Raw genomic sequence first — 15,586 nt, forward strand, 5'->3', positions numbered from 1 at the left:
GAAAGGGAACGGTTGTGAACGGGAGCCACATTGGCAGGGCGGGAGGCCCGTTCAGCAGAATGCAGATGGACTTTATTGAGATGCCTGTGCATGGAGGTCTGAAGTATGTTTTGGTGATTGTGTGCATTTTTAGTCACTGGATTGAAGCATACCCTACACGTAGAAATGACAGCCTTACAGTTGCAAAACTATTGTGGAGGGAGTTGATACCACGTTTCGGATTCCCGATCTCTTTAGAATCAGATAGAGGAAGTCACTTCAATAACGAGGTGATAAAGTTACTTTGCGCAGCGCTGAACATTGAGCAAAAACTGCATTGTAGCTATCGCCCTGAAGCCTCAGGACTGGTGGAACAAATGAATGGTACACTGAAATCAAGAATGGCGAAAATATGTGCATCGACAAATTTGAAATGGCCTGACGCATTGCCTTTGGTGTTAATGTCAATGAGAAACACCCCTGACAGAAAGACTGGATTGTCCCCGCACGAAATTCTCATGGGCAGGGCCATGAGACTTCCTGCAGTTCCCGCAAACGCGCTTTTGAATATTACAGATGATATGGTGTTAGACTACTGCAAATGTCTGGCTGACGTGGTTCGCTCTTTCTCTCACCAGGTGGAAGCAACCACCTTGCCACCGATCCAAGGTCCAGGACACACACTGAAAGCAGGTGACTGGGTCGTGATAAAGAAGCACGTGAGGAAGTTGTGTCTGGAACCCCGTTGGAAAGGCCCTTTCCAAGTGATCCTGACGACCACTACCGCTGTGAAGTGTGCGGGAGTTCCCAACTGGATTCACGCCAGTCATACAAAGAAAGTGTTGTGTCCCACAGATGAGGAAGTTGAAGCGCTGAAACTGCCAGTACCTGATAACAAAGTGCCGAGCGCTGAGACAGAGCAAAACAGAACTAGAAGCGAACAGGCAGAAATAGAGGAGAGAGAAATATTCTCTGAGGACGAAACAACCGATTCACTTGGGGAAGACCAAGGAGAAACCTCAGACAGCGACGAAGCAGCTGAAGGTGACAAAGAGCCTGAAGCAGCTGAAAGTGACAAAGAGCCTGAAGAAAGTAACGGCGACAAAGGGCTCGAAGGAGGTGAAAAAGGAGGAGAGCCTGATCAGAGGAGGGCTTTCCCAGAAGCAGACGGTACAGAAAAAGGAAAGGAAAACCTGATTGACTCCCCAGAAGAAGTGGACAAGGCAGAACAGGACGAAACTGTTCAAACTTCTTCAGAAGAGATCGCAGGTCCATCAAATGGACACAGCGCAAAGAGGAGACCAAGTATATCGCCAGTAAAACTAAGAACTAGAAAAACGTTGAATGACAGTGAAGGGCCAAGAGTGAAAGAGAAAAGAAAGGAAGTGTCTGTTGTGGTACCAACATCAAGTGAAGAAAAAGACTTGGCCAAAGAGGAAAGTACCAGTGAGGCAGAATCAAAGAGAGATGCAAAATTGAAAAGGAAAAGGATACCAAACAGGAGATATTCCAGTCCAGAATGGGCATATGTAGTCAATGACGATTGGACTGACGAATTTGTATCTCTTAGCCTCGAGAACGAAGAAGAAGAGATACCAATAGAAAAGAAAAGTTTTATGGACACTATTGACTGAAAAACTGATAAATGACATTGCTTGCTAAAATTTAACGTGATACAACCAGCTGAGACATTGCTAAACCGGATGAGACATTTGCTAACTTGATAAGATTTTGATAACCTGATTGACTCTTAAACCCGATTTGAGACAACGTTGCTAACTGAGAAAAAAATAAAAAAAATAAAAGAGAGACTGAGTTATTGCCGAATTGAGACAAATGCTGCTAACCGATAAGTGACTGGGTTCCTGAAGAAAACTGTGTGAACATTGCGCTCGTTAAGCTTTGTAACTAATTGCTAAATCGTTTTTTTTTTTTATAAGTGCTTCTAGCTCTCTGATTCTATACAGATCATGACTAGGTACGCTACACAAAACAATAGAATGAAAACTTGTAAATATGCGTGTATAGGCTTGATAACTGCATGTGTACTAATAATAATGGCAATAGTGCTTGCAACGCGTGGTAAGGGTGAGAATGAGAAAATTGATGCTTCTACTTCTGCTCCTGTTACTGTCACTGAACTAACCGCATTGAAAAGACTAGAATTAGATGAGAGACACTTGCATGATAAGAAGGAACTTTCGTATAATGTTTTCTATCGCCTACTAACAGAATATGTTGAGACTATGGATGCGAAAGATTGTTATGTGTGTACACAGATACCGACATCTGTAACGGAAGGGGTGACTTATCACCACATGCCTCTTACATATGGGATTACATGTAGTATAGTAACTTCTAGATTTTATGGTCAAACTAACATACAGTATTTTTACTCAAATTATGATGTTACCTTTGCATATGTTCCTATAATAACGCAGCTAAGCCAGATTGCTAAAGATTGGGATGCTAAAATAATGAGGGAATTTTTCGAGCCAATGCAACCTTTTGAAACAGCTCACGCTCATAGGGAAAATCTTACCTGCTCGCTATCTGCAGTAGAAATAAGCTTTTTAGATCGCACAGATGATAGAAGGGCACAAATGAATGCGAAATTAGAAAAAGAGCTAAGTAAGAGGACTTCAGTAGATAATTATGCTTTTGCCGCAATAAAAACACAAGGAAGGATAGCTTTAGACGCTTGGCATGTAGGGAAATTTTGTATATATCGTGGTGAATCTTATTATGATAACATTTTCGTGGGAGCGAGTGAATGTAAACATACGTTTATCTTTAAGGCCAAATGGACATTCATGCTGAACGGACTTGACCCTGTCATACCTGGTGTATATTACATTTGTGGGCATAATGCCTATTATCGTCTCCCAAAGGGATGGTGGGGGAGATGTTATTTGGGTATAGTGTTCCCAAAGGTTTATCAACTGGATGACCTATCGATGATTCCAAAGACGTCTGGATCTCATCGTATCCAGAAAAGAGAGACCGCAGCTGCTGTGGTAGGAGATATATTTGGAGCCATGATTCCTTCATTGGGAGTTGTGTTGAATTCCATCAAAATAAGAAAGTTGTCTACTATAGTGGATAACATGTTGACAAAGTTTTCAGGTGCTATAATCCTGATGGATTCTGAACTTGCTGCAGAAAGAGCTATGACTCTTCAAAACAGGCTTGCCCTAGACATTCTTTTAGCAAAGGATGGCGGCGTTTGCAAAATGCTTGGTGCACGTCACTGTTGTACGTATATACGAGACAACAGTGTAAAGATTAAAACAATGCTTGCAAATCTAACAAAAGAGAGTGCAGACTGGAAGGAATTGAAACCAGGAGTTTGGGAGAAGGTTGGAAAGGGAATTGCTTCAGTGGGAAATTGGCTTGGTAGCATTTGGAATGGAATATTACTAAAAATAATACAGGGAATACTAATAGTACTAATTTGCATCTTAGGGATTTGGGGAATAAAGAGGGGAATAATAATGATCATGGCAAGAATTAAGAGAAGGAAGGAAGAGAAAATAATGAAAAGAATGGCAGAAGAATACAAGGCAAGAACGAGGGGAACTAAAAGGCAGAGAGAACTGACAGAATTTTAATGGAATAAAATTTGTGGGAATAGTTTTGTGTGATGACAAGTAGTCATCAGAGGAGGGATTGATGACGCAGAAATGAAGGTTTTACATTTATTAGCGCATAAACGTAGTGCTGAAATAATCAAGTGTGACCTTAACCGAACTAATAAAGATTGTACGGGGACAAATGTGCCCTCAGAGTAGTTCGCCAACATTTATAAGCTTGCTTTATATAACGTGATGTATTAGAATTGTACTAATCTGACATAATCGTAAACGTGTGCCATGATTTGCTTGTTTGAAATGTTTTAACTTAGCATAACTTTAGTGGAGGCTTCGGCCTAGTTGCCTTGTCTCACGGTTTAGATGCTCGTGTTTTCCAATGTGCTAATAAACGTGTATTCTTGCTTGAAGCTGTACTTTTCCTGTGAGATCGCTTCACATGCTTATCTTTAAGGTTTCGTGCCAGCCTGGCATCTTCTTCTTTGCTCCAAGGTCAATCTGCAGGTGCGGACAATGGAAGCTCTGAAAGTGAGTTAATTGGTAAAATATGTTGCAACTTACGTTCCCGACTCCAAGGATAATGTATGCCTAGGTAGAAGCTTGTGAACTGTTGTTTTTGATTGGACAATTTGAAGCCAACCTATGAACCCTCCAATGGAAGACCCTACTGGATTTGAACTGTTGTTTATTTAAACCTGGTGCACAAGAAGAAAGCAGCCATTTTTAGCCATTTTTTTTTCCATTAGCCATTGCGGACATTGGACATTTTTCCATCGGACATTGCCCATTAGACATTGGCCATTACCCGCCATTTTGCAGGACATTGCAGCCATTATGGCCCATCTTGCCGACCTCGTCATTTTGCTATCTTCTAGAGACTTTAAGTAATTCTCGCCCTAGAGACTTTAACTTCGATTTGCCCCTTTGCATGAAGTAGTAGTGTTGTCCTTTATCTTGCCGCTGTGAGGCAATTGCCCCGTCCACCTTGCCCCTTTGCCCCGTCCCATGCTGATCGAAACCGGTACCTGTGAGACGAAGACTTCCTTGAATGCTGATTGAATTTGGTAAATATGAAAGGAAAATGTACAATTGCATTGTGTTTCTTTTTAGGTAACCAACTGCTGATTTTTGATAAGAGCCCTAGTTAGGAGTTTTCCAAATTAATGTTGCTAAATTGTTTTTGCATGAAATCCCACATGCAGATGCTAATTTGAGGTTAGATGAGGATTCATTTGATGCACGATGCAATTTGAGACCTTGTTATGCTGACTAATGTATGCAATTAGCACATTACAGATTGTAGTTTTAGTGGTTTGCGTTGCTATCATCGAATGCATTGTTATTCAAATGCTGCATAGATTGCATCTTTTCCGCCGTTATGGACAGCTATTAATGTTCATTTACATATATCATTTGGTGTTGAGACACATTTATATCGTGCTAGCTTTGTTAATATAGGGAAATAAATTCATTAACTTTGAATAAACTGGTGTGGTTATTCATGGCCGAAAGGTCATGGTTCGCCGAAATGTTTTCTGGATTAATTGTGAAGTGTTATGTTGATCAGGGCATTGCTTATGTTCGTTATTGATTATTGATTTGATTAAATTGACTAATCTCGGGTGAAGAGAGCCCCACTTGGTCAAAAGATTCATCGACCCAAGAGCGTCCAAATACAGGTAATTTATTAGGACGGAGCGCTCTATCAATACGTGTAACATGTAATTGCAAGCACCCTTTCACGTCTCTTCCATCTTCCAAATCGCACTGAGCCACAAAGGGCAAATTGAGAGCCAGAAAGACATTTATGACTTGCAGTATGTCTTCTCCATTTGCTGTTGCAAAGGCTTTTATTTTGTGAATCATAAGCTTTTCAACAACAAAACCATTTAATCCATCAGGCCCTTAGTCCTTTTTGGTTTTGCGTTAAAGGAACCTTTTTACCCTGTAAAAACATGACAGAGTGCTCTTGCCAGTGCTTTGCTGTGTGTGTAGATTTACAGGTACAAAGACGAACCTCAAGTGAAAGCCAGGGCTTCCTCACCACACCCAGCTTTTCTCTCTGATGGTAAACATTCAAAGCACAGCCCTGGCAGCCTTGCTCAGCGGACGACGGTTTATTATTTATGAACTTGGATTGTCTTCAAAAGCTGTTTCCCAACTATGTGAAGCGTTACACTTAAAAAAAGCCAGAGGGCACGATTTTCATTGACCTTTGTGAGGAAGAGTCATATCCGTCATGCGCATCCGGCGGGCGATTCCAGTCAGCCGAAATGAGGAATGCGAGCTTTCTCTCTCCCGCGCCATCTCCCTCTCGACCCCCTCCCCCACCTTCCTAGTCTCAATAGGTTTCTCTCTCTCTGCCTTTGCCTGTGTTCCTCTCTCCCTCTTTATTTCACACTTCCTTTCCCTCTTCTGGTATCCTTCCACTGTCAGGCAGCAGATGAACAAGGATGTCTGGGCACTTTTCTAGCCTCCTGAGTTCCAGTATCTGCCTCTTCAATCGTACACATGCATTGATATCATAAACATTCAATTTCTCAGTTAGCGTAGCGTGTTGTTGCTCAGGGTATGTTTCAATAAAATGCATATTGCAGAAGGTGGTGAGAAAGTGCCTGGTGCTTAACATAAAGGGTGCTCTTTGTCTGTGTGTTATTGTAAAAATCAATGACTGTGTTAATATTTTGTTTTAAAAAAACCTTACATTATTTTATTCTTGTGAACCTATACAAAAAAGGATTTAAATATACTAGCAACATCTTCAGGGTAGACTATGTACTTAGCCCATTATATTTTCCATAGAGTGGACCCAAGCAGCACTGAAAATGTTTGTTTAAATTCACCCGTGCCTAAAAACACTCCTCCTGGTGCATAATGTACTTCCTTTTCGTTCTCCATTTTTTGACCTTAGTAACCTCATCTGATTTTGATAACTGGGCTATATTATATCCTGTAACTAAGCACCCTAGAAACTCTACATCTCTCCTGGAATCTCTGTGGATTCCACTACCTTCCCAACGAGAGCCATCTTTATGAAAGGTTCAGTTCTGACCTGGGATATTGTGCACAGTACCCAAACAACTTCACTAAACATTGGTGGCACTACAACATAAACTCCTATGGTGATGAGACACTGCTCTCCCCCATTGTATGCAGCTTACTGGGGGTGTAATTTGCTTCTAAAGGGTGCTTATGTATGTTCAAGAGTACAGAGAGCCATCCCTGCTCAGTAATCATGATCCCAGCCTCTCCCCTCACTTAGATACTATGACATTCACTAACTTATTTTTGAAGCCAAAATCATTTCTCGATCTGACGTACTGGAAAAAGCAACTTTATGCCAGGATCCCATAACACTCTTAAATAGTAAGTAAAACTCCCACTTTTCTGTGTTTGTCCAAGTTCCAGAAGCACACACTTCATAGGTCCTAAAGCCAGAATCAATTACCTCATCTGGTAGGTTTAGAATGTTTCTACATTGGGGCTAGGCCATCCGTTAACCTTATTGGGTGTAAGTCTGGCAGAGACCTGCAAGTGCTTGAAGTGTGATTGTTTTTGGAAAACATGGGGTTCTGACACTTAGCCAAAAATCAAAAGGGGTCGTTCTCAGTCATCTGGTTTATTGTCACACAAATTAGCAGTCTCTGGGCCATAGGAAATGGTCATCTTTTCAAATACTACATAGTTAAAGCCAAGAAATAGTCCTCCATTTCTGTTATACTCCAGTCCCTTTATCCAAAGCTCTAGAATGCTAGGTTTTTCGAGTCCAGATTGAGGCCCCTATTATTTTGATTTAATTCACAAAAGAAAAGAAAGAGAACTAAAGTATGAAACAAGTGTTTGAAAAAGAAAGATACTAAAATAGTTTAACCATTTTATTTTACTTTTCCAACCCACCAGAGACAGAAGGAGTGAATGCCAGGCGGCTTATTGATTTCATTTATTTCCTAAGAAGGGTCTGAGGGTTTTACTTATACAGGTCCTGCAATCAATTATTGACCACTCCTAGTTTGCTGAACGGCTTAGAGTATTATTGCCATCAAATATGTTCTTTTAGAATATCTTCACTGGAGTTCCGAAGCATTACTTATGTTTTTGATGTTATGTTCTATTAGCTGCACAACTTTGCTGCGGCATGATATTTGTTTTCATTTGTGATTATATGTATTTGCTTTTTAGGTATACGTTCCTGAACATTAAGCAAGCACTGGCAAAGTCCTTAAGGCCCTCATTAAAACATTGGCGGTAAGATTGAGAGGAATACTATGCAGGGCCATACATGGATTTTTGAACTCTGCAGAGGGTCCAGAAGGGGATGTCTTTCCTAACAGTGTAAGGTCTTCAATGATGAGGTCATGTGATAATGTCATCACAAGCTGAAGAGTTGCGTTGCATGATTTTGGACTCCTCTTTTTAAAGATTTATTTAGGAATCCTGTACATATCTTGATTACATGAAGAATTCTGGTTCTTGATTCAATTTACTAAAAAAATCATGTTGTTTGTGCTTTAGCAGTCTGCCTACAGATAGCTCCAGCTGTGTTGCAGAGAGCATTGGTACAATTCTCAACAGAGCCAACTCTTGGTCCATGACTAGATGGCTTTCTTGTCAATCTCAGTTTCCTCTTCTTCATTGGTGGCTATTTACCTTTGCTTTGATTGACTATGGTTTAGACTTCCACTACTGACACATGTGGCTGCATGTTTGGAATATACTGTTTTTAAAGAAGAATAAACCCTCACCAACCACGAAAATGCATTTTGGTATTTACTTTGCTACCTGTAGGGACATTGTGGACTATATCGGCGTGCCCTGGTATTCATTGTTGAGTCTTTAAATATATTTAAGTATTCTTAAATATACTTGAAAACATTAGGAGCTCAAACTAGGATTGCAGTAATCTATAAAGATTACTTCATAATGAGAACATGACAAGTGAAAGTGAGCATACTGACTGTGTGAATCAGCTGACGGAAGGACGCATGCTTTCTACCTGTCCATCAATACTAAAGGATGCTCAGTACTTAAACATTAACTAAATATAATTGTTAGATGAAGCTCCTCCCCTTTTCCTCAGGGGCTACCTATAAGATATGCTCTATTGACACAATTCAATTTTTTCAAGCCCGCTAAGTATCTTGAGAGAGAGGGCTGTATTGACTTTAACTAAGGAGATTGGAGTATGAGTAAGGCAAATTTACTGATAATTAATTGAAACATTACCTACTCTTCCTTCTTGGATACAGATCTACCCAAGCAAACCATCTGACAACCCTGAAAACCCTGGAAGTCATTCCCATTACTCAAAATTGGTGTTGGCTTTATTGTTGAGGTATTACATTTTTTTCGGGGTTTCTATTTTCTTCATTAAAAATGATGATTAATATGTCTTTATACAGATTAATTTACATTTAAACATTGAATTACCATAATTGCAATTGAAACACAATTCATATGCTATTTAGAAATGTGTTTATTAATGTGTTTTAGTTATGGCACATTTCTTATGAAAAAAGCCATTTTAGACACAATGGATGCCATCTCTGTCACTCACACCTGTTCCTCCCATGCACACATCCCATACTAACTGTTAACCTCTAATCATGGGCTCCGAAGTAGCATGCAACACCACTCTAAGTGCTTCAATGCACCATCAGAGGCAGTAAGCACTTTATAAATACAATTTATAATTACAGTCTCCTCACAAGGGCTTTGCAGAGCACACAGCTACACTGATGACATTATGGGTTTTCCACTGCTGCAGTTGTCTTGCTAATGTCGAACTTACTAAGGTGTGGATGTAACATTGGAACAAATAGTTTAATTTGTTTATTTTGCACTGGATCCATGAATTGAGAGAATGTCCTTTTGTCAATGTTTCATATTAATTAGAACATCTCCGGATGAAATTAACATCGAGGCTATTTAATAATTTGTCCTTAAACTGGTATGGTGCTTTTGTGTTAGGGTAAGTATGTGTATTTTTCCTGTGTTCTGATTTGGTAAAGAAGTGGTACTTTTGCTCTCACCACAATGATTTTGCAGTTTTTTAATGTGTTATGAAAGAATTGTGATTTTGGGGGTAAGCCAGATATTTTCAAAGACTTTCCAGTTGTAGTTGCCCGAGTTCTTCCTGTTTTTGCCCCTCATTTGGGATTTTGCTTCTTTGTGTAACATTGCATCTAAGAGCCTTGATGGCATTCACTTTGTGTTCCTTATTCTTTGAATTCCTGTAATAAAACCCTTTAACATTTCATTAATCTAGAACTCAATTATTGAGTGGGACCCATTAATAATTTGCTCTGCTAATTGATGTTGGGGGAGGTGCCTTAAAGGGGGGGACACATTGCCTCATGAAATTGAGATTCAACACCATACTCGATCCGGCAAACTGTGGAGCAACCGAATTAGGTACATATTGGGGTGTCAACATTTTGGGGTATGGTTTTGCTCCCACATGTGGAAAGTCTGTGACTCTTCTATGATGCTGTAGATGTAGGCTGCTGAGAAGTGTTTTCAAAATGATTTCAACCCCTTTGTCAGTCATTAATTTCACAAACTATGCCTGTAAATTCATCTGCCAACTGCAGCTAGTTTTCTTACTTAAAAACATACAAATGGATTGGTATAACTTGAAAAAAATATGTTGTAATAGTTTTTACAGTTGATTGCATTTGTGTGTATGCCCACATGCAGGCATTTAGAATGTCACACATAAGAGGACTGAAAGTTTCTGAGCCACTTGCTTGAGTACCCCGTCCAATATTCTCTTTGTAATCTAATTCGGGTTGTTTAATGAAATAAACAGGACTATAGGTGAAAGTATCTAAATAAAAACCTGGATTGGATCAGCAATTCACTCAAGGATCTGGGAAGCTTACAAGCTTTGCATCAGTACTGTAAGATTGCATATAAAGCAAGCATAGTAACAGTACGAGCAGCAACAGTGAAAAGTGCCCCCCTCCTCCCAACACACACAACAGTTGCAGAATAAGCAACAACTCTGCAGGCTTGAACCTTCAGCTTTTGGCTTTAGGCACTGTCAATCACATCTTGGATCAGCCGATGGGAGCATTTCGTTTCACCGTTTTCTATGGCTGAGCAATTCAACAGCACTGGACTGTGAATGCTGTCTAAAGGATATGAAAATCCTCAGGTAATACGACATTTGTGGTGCACTGACTCCCAATTTCACTAACAACAGGGTAATATCTGAGACCTTCTGGTGAGCTTTGTGGTGGTGCCGTAAATTGCTGCCTATTGTCAACTTACTCTAGCTACAGCCCTGGCTTCAAACCTTTGTTCCATAGTGGCTGTCTTAATTATATAATAATACCAAACTGAATCAAGATCTATACTTATCTATACCTACACAATGCAATTTATATAAATACATATTTCATGTAATTAAACATATTCACCAAGGGATAGAGATATGTAGGTCTTTCCACTACAGCTTTCGGTAAGGTGAAAGTGTGGTGCTTTAGGTTACAAATATGTGCACACACATATCTATAAATCTAGCCACTGCTTCCAATGTATCTGTTGGTATTTATTCCACTATGCCCCCTTCAAATATATACACTGTGGTATTACATATCTATCTTCAAGGTACACAGATGTAGGGATTAAGGACAGTAACAACATACTAACCAATTTATACTTACCTTCACAGTACTTTGGTTGTTCATATGTAAGATAAGATATTTAATCAGCATGGTATTTAAAATTTAATATTCTGAGATACAACCTTTCCAGCTTGAAAGCACCCTTGTGCTGCCCTGATAATCAGGAATCAAAGGCAATAAACTGAATAAGGCGACAGCTGCTTCCTGGCTTTGCCCACATGGCTTGGGCCTCTTTTAGTGTAGTTTGCTGAAATGATACCCCCCTAGTGTTCCTTTTGACTAATATAAGCCTTGAGGATGAGTTTGCCTTCGGTACAGCAACACGTTTCATACATACATTCTTACCACTGGTTTCTGTGCATGTTGTCTGTGCACTTTGACTATTTCAGTGCCCCCCTCTCTACCTAGCTTACGTTAATTCCATTAAAAATTTAACATTATCTTACCCATAGTCCCTTAGGTCCTGAGAGGAGATGCTGGTCCTGATTAATCTGGAGCTAATTCCGTTTCAGGTGCAAACTCCGAGGGTGCTATTTGCCCAGGCACTTATTGCAAAGGTGCTACCTGCCCATGTATGGAATGCCTCCTCACCCTGATTTACCCACCAGTTTTTGGCAGGTGAAATCTGGTAAGAAACATATTGGCAAATAGCAGAAAATTCTGATATGCACACGGAGGAATGGCATTCCTGCGTGTGCATATCAGAATTTTCTGCCATTTCCCACCACATTTCTCACCAGATTTCAACACTTTCTAATCCTTATATCCCATTCAAGGGTGTGCAAAACTGAATTTCCTGAATGTGCCAACAAGATTTCCACCAGGTTTTATTGAGGGCAATAGCACAGGATAAGCAAGTTGCACATGGTAAAATAATGCGTGTGTAATTAGCATGTGGATGACTACTGCCCACTTTCAGAGGTTAAACCTGAGATAGAATTTGCACCGTAGTTGTAAGCAGAATATTTGAGTGTTGGACAAGACTTCAAAACTGAAACAGAAGACCCATATACATCTAAATGTTGGGTTTTCTCCCTCAGCAAGGCAACACAAAAGCAGCTGAATAACAGGAAACCATATGCTAGATCCTTGGCAGCCATCAGTGAATGGATGCTGGACCCCCTCCTTGCCATGTGTGTCCTCATCCACAATAAGAGCCACGATCGGTCAAATCTTTGACTGTCAAAAATTGAGAGGAAGTATAATCTTGGTAGATGTATTGGAAGTAGAGTCAAAGGTCAAGTCTTTACAAGTCTTTATAGAAGTTAAAAGTGAAGTTCTGGATAGATATACTGTAAGTCCAGTATGAGGTACTACCTGACCTGTTTTTATTCTAAAATCCAGAACTACAGCCAAACTCATTCTTACACATTAAATGACTGGTATAAATTGTTATTCTAACTTCAGTATTGGTCTGATTAGCTATAGTGGGATTAGGAGGGTGTTGATATTTTTTATAGGCTGGTACGTTTGTTGTGTGTTTAGTTTTGTAGTATATAGTCCTGTGAGGTTGGGTGGGTGATAGTGTGACAGCCTTTAGACACGTGAGGATAAGGTACATCCAGAAAACGAGCCAAGTATGCCTAATCTAGGGGCCCAGATTAACAACTCATACCAGACTGGTAATCTTTCTTAAAGAGCCATCATAATTTTACCAAAAGAAAGAAGAAGCAGAGAGTTACCTGATCTTAGGTAGAACAGCTCATTAATTTGTTCACTGACACTCTAAGTCTGGCTTTACCCCATTTCAAATCATGTCTGCTGAATCGAAAAGGTACAGTTATCTCCAATCACAGCAGTGGCTCCTATAACCGGAAAATAGGAATGGGGCCTCCAGCGAGCTCACAATAATATTTGAGAAGTGGATGCTGAAAGGAGATCATAGCAAACACTCGATATCCCTCCTATACAAGCTATTAATCAGTAGCCAGCGGGGTAAAGGGGAGCAGAGGATGAAGACATTGGTGAATCAAAAAAGGTAAGAGAGGGAGGTGATTAAGGAACTGTCAGATATGATGGCAACAAATATACTATAGAACACACTAAGCAATCTATATTGCCAAAGGAAAGAAAAGGCTATGTGAAATAACAATGCACTGGTACCACACCCTGGCCAAATCCGATGAATGGCCAAGACTAGATCTGAAAAGTGCTACAGAAGATGCAATGAAGAAGGGATAGTGAAACAAATCCTTTAACAGTGTTTTAAACTAGCCCAATACTGAGACAAGGTAGTGAGAGTAATAAAAGAAATATCTCGGATCACGATCCCCAAGATCCGGGCATGATGTTACTATAATTGCCATAGTCAGGGTAAGGTCATTTCAGACATTGTGAGGTAAACAGGTGATGACCATGCTGGGGCAGCCTTAAAGTTGATCCTGATTTGTGGGGCAAAGTGAGGAACCCTAACTTGCCCAATTTGGCTTTTCAGAGTTTGGGACTTTCTAGCCTTGGAAAAATTACATTTGCTCCTGAATTAAAGAAAAAGTGCTTAGAAATCGATGGGGGCCTTTCCTAATCTACCTGGTGAAAGGTTTTCGAAAACCATCATGAAAATATCTTAAAGTACTGCATATAATTCCTTCTGATCTGTCTCAGATGTGAAGAACAATAAAAGCTGTGTCCAATTGACAAGGCTTAATTAAGTCAAAATTGAGTGATTCACACAAGACCAAAAATACTCAAAAATGCTGTGTTATGAGTCTAAACAAAAGGGAAAGGGCATAGGGGGAAAGGATGTGTTTAGTTAATATATCTATGTTTATGTCCTCACCGACCATTGGATATAGGCTATTGTAAGCTTCTACTATGAAATAAACCAAATGAAAGTGATATTCTGAAATTATGTTCAACCATATTTTTACTTAAGTCTAGGTAAGCAAAAAACGAGTGAAGGTCCACGCCACAGAGGTGCTACATTTCAGACTATCCATCAGCACTCAATCATGGGACGAAATAGCTTACCACGTTCTCTATGGTCCCATACAGATAGAGGGCCTGATTATGACCTTGACAGAAGGGATTACTCTGTCCCAAATGTGACGGATATCCTGCCCGCCATATTACAATTTCCATTATATCCTATGGAACTTGTAACACAGCATACAGGATATCTGTCACATTTGGGTCTGAGTAATCCCCTCCGCTAAGGTCGTAATCAGGCCCATACTGTCTAGAACATATGTTATTCCCCAACGTCTTGACGTCTGAGGCCAGGAAAAGATTTTACACAAGAAGGGAGACTTTTTTAGGGAAGAATGTGAGTTGGATTAGAGCATGTTGATTAACAGTAGAGAAACAATAAAGTATTTCTCTGTTTATTCATCAATGGACATGAGTAATCAATTTTCTATGTTTCTGAAATAGTGTACTGGTTCACAGGGGGCAAAAGACCCAGTGCAAGTGAGTCATTTTCATTTTTAAATGGGACCAACAAAAACTCGAGTATGAACTTTGAAGATATACCTCCACGTAGAAATAATTAAAAAACATTTACCAACATCACTATTTGGAGCCAGAAAAGCAAGGTGACCCAACTACACATCAGTGGTTACAGGCAGAACTTCAAGGCAAATAAAGCTTGCATGTGTCTGGAAAAAGAGAATGCATGGTTGAACATATGTGGAAAAGATGCCCTTACAAAGGACAGAAAAATCATAGAGAAAAGTCATAAACATGTATGGCTCAGGGTTTTTAAGGCCAACCCAGGGCTTGATGAACTGCAGTTAAAGTTTTTTTTACTATACAAATTCTTTCTAATTGCAACAGTAGAAGGTCTGTAGGATCTCAAATTAAAATATTACATTTGTATAACAAGGATATACTGGAAGCTAGGTTAGTTCCACGATGGGCAACTTACACACTGACACTGCTATGGAACTTGGCACCCACTGATCATTGCTTCCTTGACTACAAACACAAGAACATTGCCAGCTACCTTTAAGAAACCATATCCTCAAAAGTATACCCACGATGAGCCCAAAGTAGACCAAAAACACAATATTTGTATTAATTTAACCAGAAAAGAATGTAATGTGCACAAAATAAATACCTAATGCGAATAGGGTAATTTTTCAAGATGAATACAGGAGGAGTGGGCAGGTACATACCACCGCCTCCCCATCTGACCTTCTGACTTTTTCCAGTGATAATGATTGAGGCCATTCCTAAGTTAGCATGTTGTACTCACAACTCATAATGGAGACACAGTCTGAGTTGCTGAGAAAATGAAGGATCATGGCTGTGAAAAATATCTAAGCAAATATAAAGAAAATCTAATGTGTCTGCAAAACCTTTATGCAGAAAGCAATCATGGCTAAGAAGGTAAGGGTTAGAGGATAAATGCAATTCCTTATCTGATACCTACTTAGATAAGGGGCTCTAGAC

At 39.8% G+C, this 15,586-nt stretch overlaps 1 long non-coding RNA gene across 1 annotated transcript in view; it reads left to right on the forward strand.

Annotated features, from left to right (window-relative positions):
* LOC138297302 (uncharacterized) overlaps nt 1–15,586 on the forward strand; it is a 33,709-nt gene that overhangs the window by 16,913 nt on the left and 1,210 nt on the right. The window contains exon 2 of the long non-coding RNA XR_011204009.1: nt 7,749–7,814. This is a non-coding gene — a long non-coding RNA (uncharacterized lncRNA). The remainder of the gene's footprint in view (nt 1–7,748; nt 7,815–15,586) is intronic.

The sequence above is a fragment of the Pleurodeles waltl genome, chromosome 5 (assembly GCF_031143425.1).
Source record: "Pleurodeles waltl isolate 20211129_DDA chromosome 5, aPleWal1.hap1.20221129, whole genome shotgun sequence".
Taxonomy (NCBI): Eukaryota; Metazoa; Chordata; class Amphibia; order Caudata; family Salamandridae; genus Pleurodeles; species Pleurodeles waltl.